Source organism: Solanum tuberosum, unplaced genomic scaffold (genome assembly GCF_000226075.1).
Source record: "Solanum tuberosum cultivar DM 1-3 516 R44 unplaced genomic scaffold, SolTub_3.0 scf00037, whole genome shotgun sequence".
Taxonomy (NCBI): Eukaryota; Viridiplantae; Streptophyta; class Magnoliopsida; order Solanales; family Solanaceae; genus Solanum; species Solanum tuberosum.
The window spans coordinates 2247499-2255979 of record NW_006238961.1 but is presented as its reverse complement, the minus strand read 5'-3'; positions in this window follow the sequence as shown (position 1 = coordinate 2255979).

Genomic DNA, 8481 nt, shown 5'->3' with positions numbered 1-8481 from the left:
CCTCCGGAGGTCGGTATTCACAGTTTTTTTAGTAGTGAAAGGCATTGCACTTCTCGCATTGCTCTGCAAGTTCTAGATTATAATTACATCTCTTACAAGTTCCAAGGACAAATCCCAATTTGCTTTTTGCCCTAAGGTTAATCGCCATAGATCTACTCCATAGTGAGTAGTTCTCTGCTCCAGTGAGTTGAACTGTGGTCAGAATATTGCCAAGAGTATTTAACGGATGAAGATAGAGAGGATGATTCCTCTTCGACTCAATCACTTCAAGTGTTACAGGTACATCAATTCCAGCTGCCGATTCTTCAGTCGTAACAACCATTGTTTCGTCTACAGAAGAAACTCCACAATCGAATTGTAAACTCGAATCAAACAATTATTGAATTACTGCAGCTCTGATACCATATTGCAATTAGAGAGAGAAGAGGAAGAAGCTTCTAGTATTTTATACATGAAGAAGTGAATTACAATGAATGATATAAAGCACATATACAGGTTGTTGGACATTACTAACAAACTAATTTGTAACTAACTCTGTAACTAACTGATCATTAATGAATTAACTATATATTAATTAACTACTTAACTAGTCACCGACTTTAATAGGTTGTACGTATATAATTTTGGAAGCATATATCAAAATAGGGAGGCCGTGCTAAAAATAAAAAAGATAACTACTAATTTAATTTTTGATATTGGTTTGGGCCAAACAACAATAGTATATTTGTGTGAGTGTTTGTCATCTCATATGTACAATATAAATCATTGTAGAAAATAAAATTCCCATCGAAAAAATAACAATCGAGACAAAAAATAATATCGAAACTACAATTTTTATTTCAAATAGTGATTGTTACAATCTCTATGAATCCTCTAATTCATCTTTTCGAATATAAGTTCAAGAGCCTTTGAGCTTGATCTTAAATTTGGTGAATTTGATCTTCACTTGCTTTTGAATTCAAGGGATTTTGAGTTGGATCTTGAGTTGTAAATTTGATACCTTGTTTTTGAATCTAGTGATCTTGAATTGTATCTTGAACTTGAGTGTTTGAATGCTTGAACTTGTATAGCTTGTTGAGAAATCTGCAATGTTTGATCTACGAGCTCTATCTAGCTTCTTATAAAAATTCTGATCATTTTTTTGAATTACGAAGAACCTATTTATAATTATAGAATGGAGAAGTTGTGATGAAGATATACTTTCTTTGACCAATCAGATTTAAGTAACATGACAATATTTGATTAATCGGAACATGTCACTTGTACACACATGACATAATTTTATTGGCCTTTGATTTGGCTAGGCATGCCATGTCATGTACTCACATGATCCTATTGACTTTCCTGTTTGACTTAGATGCCATGTGACACCTAATTAGACCTCTAAAATAAGATGACATCTTAGACTTGACAAAGTGAACTCATCATTTGTAGTTCAATTTGACGGGTTAGCCCAACAAAATTGAAGTTCATACTTTAGATTTGTGTCTTGAAGTTCAATTGTTATGGTTCCAATTTTAGGCCATCGATCGGGTAAGAAAACAGATTAAGGAACGTAAGAAAAAAAATAACATTAATAGTGATCGATTTGATGCAATTTTCTTATGATTGGTGATGTCATGACCCAATAATTTTTCTTATCGTGATGACACCTAACCCCAACCCGTTTGGCAAACCCTAAAATCATTTTTCAAAACAAAACATGAAATTTAAGATATGTAAATAAATCCAATAGTAACTTCAAAAGATGAAAGTTTTAGAAATGGTGTGAAAACACCAAATTAGCCCCAAAATATGGCAATACAAGTCAGGAGGTTCTAAGACAACTAGAAGGTAGGCACTGGGCCAACATGTCAAACATTTAAATAATTTCTTTAACAGAATACTTAGTGGTGCAGATGCAACATATGGTTCAGCTAGAGATAAAACTTGACAGTGTACGTATATTTTCATTGGGTACATAACGTTTTTCGTTGCTACAAATTTTCTTGTACTTTGAATCTTTTCTTACTTGATTCTGCATAAACATGCATGTTCTTTTTTGATTATTTGGTGTCAAAAATTTTGATTTCCTCCATTACGACATTCGTTGGGAGGTCGTGAGGAGATCTGAGAGGGCTTTAGCGGGCTGATATTGTTTTGTAGATTTTTCCTCTTCTCCTAAGTTCTTTAATACTATGGATTAATATATTAACATCAAAACATATTAATTTGTTGGAATTAATGCATTCACACCTTGATATTTAGTCTTTCAATATTGTCTCTTAGTTTTTCAAGAAGTCTTTTAGGAATTTGTAATACATGTATCTAATAAATTGTGATACATGTATCTAGTTATTTGTGCAAGACCTTTGATTTACATTATTAGTAGTATAAATAGAGATGTAGTTTATCATTGTAATCATCTCAAGTGTCCTTAAGTAGCCTATATAAAACTTGAGCATTCTCTAAAGATAGTATTATCCTTCTATATTTCCTACAAATTGGTATCATAGCAGGTTTTCGTTCTTAATCTGGGGTTAGGTGAAGAAATAAATATGACATCCAAAATAAATGAAGGTGTAGATTCTTCAGTTGTTCTTACTCCATTTTTTATGGAGCTGATTTTGAATATTACTAGAAGATAAGAATGAGAATGCGTTTGAAAGCTGGAGGTTTGTGGACTACTGTTGTAAATGGCTATGAAGAGCTAGAAAATGATGGTGAACTTACAATAGCAGAGATGAAAAATCTTGAGACTAAGTACCGTCAAGACGCAAAAGCCTTGAGCAAAATCTAAATGGGAGTCTCAAGAACATATTTTGCAAAAATTGCTACTTGTGAGACTACAAGGTCTTTGGAAACCGAAGTGTAGGGTGACGAAAAGGTACGCACTATAAATCTTCAAACTCTTATAAGAGAGTTCCAAAATTTGAAGATGATAGAATCTGAAAAAATAGATGAATATTGCACAAAAGTCATGAATATTGTAAATTAAATGAGAAATCATGGTGATACAATTTCTGACCAACAAGTTGTGGAAAATATTCTAATTAGTGTCACAGAGAAATATGAGTATATTGTTGTTATCACTGAGGAGACGAAAGATCTTTCTAATTAAGCTTTCCATCAAAGAGCTAGTTGAATCATTTCGTGCACACGAGAAGCGAAGATTTTTTCGTGAAGATCAACCCAAAGAGACGGCCTTCCAGTCCAAAACCAATGAGAATTCTCAAAATTTCTCAAAAAATCAGCAAAAGAAGAATTACAATCCAAAAAAGAAGCAGGATCATGATGGTTCTTCTAATAAGATTGAAGAAAAAGGTGAGAAAAGTTTTAGTCTTTTTTGTAAAATTTGCAAAAGGACTAATCACAATGCAAAAAAAAGTTGGCACAAAGGCAAGCTCCAATGTAACTTTTGTAAAAAGTTTGGCCACATTGAGAAGGATTGCTGGCACAAGCAACATGAGCAAGCAAGTTTTTGTGAAGAACAGGAGGAAGAAAAGGAAGAAAACCTTTTCTTTTTCTCAATCTGATGCTTCAGTGAAAAGCAATAAATGATATGTTGATAGTGGTTGCAGCAATCACATGACTGGAGATGAAAATGATTTCCTCTCAATTGATAGTTGCATAACTACTAAAGTGAGAATGGGAAATGGAGGCTTAGTTCATGCAAAAGGGAAAGGTACCATTTCGATCAACATAAAAGGAGCGGTAAGCAAATTCATGATGTGTTTTATGTTCCTGACTTGGAAGAAAATTTGCTTAGTGTTGGTCAATTCATGGAAAATGGTTATTCTCTTGTGTTTAAAGATAATTATTGCAAAATTTATGATAAAATTGAGTCAAATCAAGTCATTGTTGAAGTAGAGATGATAAAAAGAAAATTTCCTTTACAATTTCATTACAATGCATTCAAAAATGAAGTTGTAGATGATTCATGACTTTGGCACAAAAGATTTTGTCACTTGAATTTTCATGGTTTGAAGCTTCTCAAGCAAAAAGACATGGTGCAAGGCCTTCCTGAGATACATACTGAAATTAAGGTAGATAATATTTCTATCCTATCTTTAGATGTGTCAAATCAAGAAGAGGATGAGGAAGAGTAAGATGTCTCTCAAGAGGGAGAAATCTCAAATTCAGCTGATGAAGAACCACCTCCATGAGGAACAAAAATGTTGACTGACATTTATCAAAGATACAACCTTGCCGGTGTTGAACAAGACAATAAAGCATGATGTTTGGAAGAAGTCCATGGCAGAAGAAATTCAGATGATTGAGAAAAATAATACTTGGGAGTGTGTGACTATACCCAAAGAAAGAGAAGTTGCAAGTCTAAAATGGATTTACAAAATCAAACTCAACAGGAAGGAGATATTCAAAATCACAAGAGAAAGGCAAAATCCAATTGCAACTATTGTCAGACGGGAGAACAACTTGCTGACATCTTCACCAAATCACTTCCAAGAGAAAAGTTTTGCTATCTTTGAGAAGACATTGTAGTTGTCAAACAAATGCATTAAGAGAGAGTGTTAGAATTAATGCATTCACACCTTGATATTTAGTCTTCCAATATTGTCTCTTAGTTTTTCAAGAAGTCTTTTATGAGTTTGTATACAAGTATTTAGTTATTTGTACAAGACCTTTGATTTACATTATTAGTAGTATAAATAGAGATATAGTTTATGATTGTAATCATCTCAAGTGGCCTTAAATAGCCTATATAAAACTTGAGCATTCATAGTATTCTCCTTCTATATTTCCTACATAATTGTCTATAAACACAAGAGAAGGTAAGACATGAAACACCCTTTAGGAAATGCATTTATTTTCTCCCAAATTGCTTGGATTATAGTTGACAACGGAAAAGTAACTTCAATATGACACTTCAAATAAAGAAACATCTCTCCAGTTGTTAATATCATGAATTCTATAAACTTACTGTACAGTCAAGCGACAATGACAAATATAAAGAGCAGAAGGTGGAATATCATGTCTTGAGACGTAGAAGTGAATTACAAAAAAAATGTCATATAAAGAGCAGAAGGTGAAATAACATGTCTTGAGACATAAAAGTGAAATACAATAATCCGTGTAAAAAAACTAAATTGTTGCATATAAATGAAAAAGAGTTGTACCTCACGAAGGCGAGGTTTCGATTCCAAAGGCTCATGTTGATTTTGACACATCGCTCTACATAATAAAATGAAATGATCACGAAAATATCTGAACCAAATTAAGCAGAATGTGATTATTAAATAAGCTATAAAAAAAAAAACTTAGCCAAGCTTTGTAATTTTCTATGTTGTCTTGGAATTGTCTATTTTTCCAGCTAAAGATGAAATTGAAAATACATCATAAAATTAAATTGAGTGGGAAGAATTTAACCTTAACTTGAAAATCAAAATGATTTTAAGAAATTAAGGTAGTTCTTGTTAGGAATTTCGGTGATGCATTCTTGTAGGAGACAGATTTTAGCAACTTAATTAATTAGTAGCTAATAATTGGAGTGCTACACTTAGAGGCTCTTTCATTAAATCGTACATCGTATGCAAGTATTATGTTGTTACTAAATACCTTGTACATAATTGAACAAGAATGATTTTTGCAAGTAGACGGTAGTCCTTATCACGATCCAAAAATGGATGTGATGGTACTTGTCTATTCCACCAAGACAAGCCAGCCTCAACCCAATGAAACGAAACAAAAAGTGGAAAGATAAAGCAAGAACAAGACAAAGACGGAAAACTTATTCATTCTAAACAATGCCCTAAAATTTGATTGTCACGTGTACAAGACACTAATGTAAATACAGAATTCGAAAGATAAATATAAGTCTAAACTGTCTTTGCTCTTCAAATAGAATAAAACATAATAAAAGGAAAAGAGACCAGCCGAGATGACAAACAACTACCTCTCAAGTCCTTCAACGAGCCTCGAAGATAGGAGAGAAGAAGAAGAAGATCACATGGGTTCGGCTCTAAACCTACAAAAGTATAGAAGCAAGGAGTGAGTACTATCAACACGATACTCAACAATAAACCTAATAAACAAGGCAACCTAGCTAGAATCGAATACTCATTTCATCCCAATCAAACCTCCATAAACTACAACCTGCATATAAATCAGTCGAACCTAACAGTTCTATGATACACAAGTCACAAGGCTCAAAGATCATAGACCAATAGTCACATCTCAACAACCAACAAGTATCAAAGTATTTACTCCCAAGTACTAGGCATTTCAATCACAAATATCAGCATGTTCAATTCACATTAAAATAAAACAATCAGGCACATCAAGTAGTTTAATCCCATGCATCAAAAAAGTAAAATATATGCATCAAGTAGATTGATCACAAAGATAAACGTTTGTTGGAGCCATTTCCCTTCGGCGCAATGTCACTAGCCGGAATGATTTTTCTTCGGCTTTCACATTAAATCACTAGCTGAAATCATTTTCTTTTCGCTTTATCGCAAAATATCACTTTTTGAAACCATTTTCTTTCAATATTTATATCATTAACCAGATCTATTTTCCTTCGGCATTTATATTACTAGTCGAAACCATTTTCCTTCGGCATTCATATCACTAGTTGGAACCATTTTCCTTCGGCTTTATATCAAGTGTCTCATCATGGTGTTCAACAATCAATGCACACAAGCAATATCACACCACACAGAGAGACAACAATTCATATCATTCAATCCCGCTTTCATGCATTCAAACAATTCACCAATCAATCAAATAGGGGCCGCAACAAGGCAATTCACAATTTATCATTATCATCACGAAGCCTTTTCATTTTCTCCCTTTTTGTTGGTTAACATTAATCAAGTGGAGCAAATAAACCTTTCACCTCATTCCCGATTACTCCCAACACATATACAATGAAAAGAAGTAAACAATTCCACTAAATTACCAAGGTTAAGAGACCACTTGCCATAAATCAATCAATCAATTCGAAGCTTGAGTTTTTCCTTTCCGACTCAGTTCTAAAAGCACACAGTTTATAACAATCAAGTATTCACAATCACTCTTTGAAAACAACAATACTCACATCAATTATTTAGAAAAATGAGTCAATCAACTTAAAATCCAATTTCAAAAATGAGGTTTCAATCCGGAAAACAATACTTGAAAATAATGATGTTTAAGGCTTTAGGAATTAAATAGTGAAAACCATTTCGAAAAGGAACTTAAAACCACTTCAAAATCACTATTTTAGATCAAAACTCAAGTTCTTGCAAAATCTTGTCATTTTTCAAATTAAAATCCCAAATTTTGATATTAGCATACATAAATAATTAATGGCAAAAGAAGTTTTAGAGTTACAAAGGCTTATCCAATTGATTCACCATGAAAAACCTCTCAAAAATTGGCTCCAAAACTCAAAAAGGGAAAAAATGGACAAAACCCGAAAATTCCAAGTCAAAACCCTCCTCTAATGTCGCAAAAGTGACCTTTGTGAACCCCGCAAAATATTTGGGCTTCCCGATCGAGAACAGACTTCGCTTTAGCGAGGGTCGTGATCGTGAATGCATCCCTTCGCAAAAGCGAGGGTCTGATCACGCGAGCCCTTAGCGATTGAGAGGCCTACAACATTAGAAAAACTGTCGACTCTCAAAACATCGAAAGGAACCTTGGGATTCGTTTGGAACTCTGTGCACACAAACCACATATGCAAATTGTTGGTTTTGGAGCATTTTAATATTATACAATTATAGTTAAGATGCACATTCCATTTCCAGAACGTTAGTCTCTTTTGCATTATCTGTGGAACAATGTATTAGGAGGCTTAATTACATTGATTGTGCCGTTTTTGACATTTTCATTTGGTGCACATTATTGTGCCATTGTGCAACTCTACATTCTGCCCGTTAGTGGCATTCTTCATTCTGCCCGTTAGTGCCATTGGATGCACTCACTTTATTTCACACTTTATTCCCCATTATTCTTTGTAACCTATGTAACTCCTAAGGCCATTATCTTCACTATTTACTACCCCATTATCTTCCTATTCATTGCTAGGAAGACTTCTTGTAGTATAAATAGTGGTGGTCTTCATTTGGTTTGTTACACACAACATATAAGAAAAATATAGAGTGAAAGAGTTAGTCAAAAAGAGAGTTCTTATTAGCTGAAGGGAGGTGTTCTTTTTGTGGAGCTTTGGACTCAACTCTTGTCCAGAGTTGTTGAGTTATACTTTGTGAAGGCTGTTGTATCTTGGAGGGGACAAGTCAAAGAGGACTACTGCTGGACCGGTGAAAACATTTGCTGCAGTGGGCTTGAATCTCCTTAAAGAGAGCGAGATATCCGTGCCTCAGCCTGAAGAGATTTATTTCTTCATTTTTATTTTCAATTGTAATCTTGTATTTTTGTTATCTTGTAAGTTTTCACTAACAATTTTAAGGAGATTTACCATGGCTACAATTGAAAAAAACGCGGATGTCAAGATGGGAGACCTTAACAAGCCATTTCGGTTCAATGGTAACCATTTTA